This window comes from Propithecus coquereli, unplaced genomic scaffold (genome assembly GCF_000956105.1).
Source record: "Propithecus coquereli isolate 6110/MARCELLA unplaced genomic scaffold, Pcoq_1.0 Scaffold689, whole genome shotgun sequence".
Lineage (NCBI taxonomy): Eukaryota > Metazoa > Chordata > Mammalia > Primates > Indriidae > Propithecus > Propithecus coquereli.
The window spans coordinates 88,665-89,328 of NW_012152940.1; positions in this window are offsets into that span (position 1 = coordinate 88,665).

Below are 664 nucleotides of genomic sequence, written 5' to 3' on the forward strand. Positions count from 1 at the left end.
CACCATGCAAATAGTAATCATCCTAATAGCAGATAAAATAGTCTTTTAGACAAAGAACATGCTAAAAAAAAAAAAAGAAAGAGGCATGTTTTATAATTATGTGAAAATTGTCAGAATCAAAATGGAGTCACTTGTGTTAAAGAAAACTCTGACAAACTGAGCCAGTGAAGGCCACAAAGAGAAGGGTTCTCATGCTAAACGTCTGGTAATGACAAGTATCACAAAAGACTGCAAAAACTGCAACCTTGCACAAAAGCCATCACAACCCTACACAAAAAAATACTTCTGTGAGGACATGTGCCAAGCAACTGCCTGTGCAGCCTTGAACAGGTGTCACCTTCTTGTTGATCCTTTTAGCCAAGGATATTTATCTCAAAACAATGTAATCCTTTGGATTTTGTCTTCTACCTTGTTGAATATGCACGTAGTTTACTATTCATGTGTATTCCATTGCAATGCCCTGTTCCTGAATAAATATTTTCTTTTAGATAGCCTCTTTCCGTTTGATAGTTAGGCTGACGATTATATAAGGGTCAGTTAATCACAAAGCTATGACAATTATAAACAAATAAGTATCTATCAGCAGAGACCCAAAATACATGAAGGAAAAACATATAGAATTAAAGGGAAAAATAGAAAATTCAGTAATGACAGTTGGAGACTT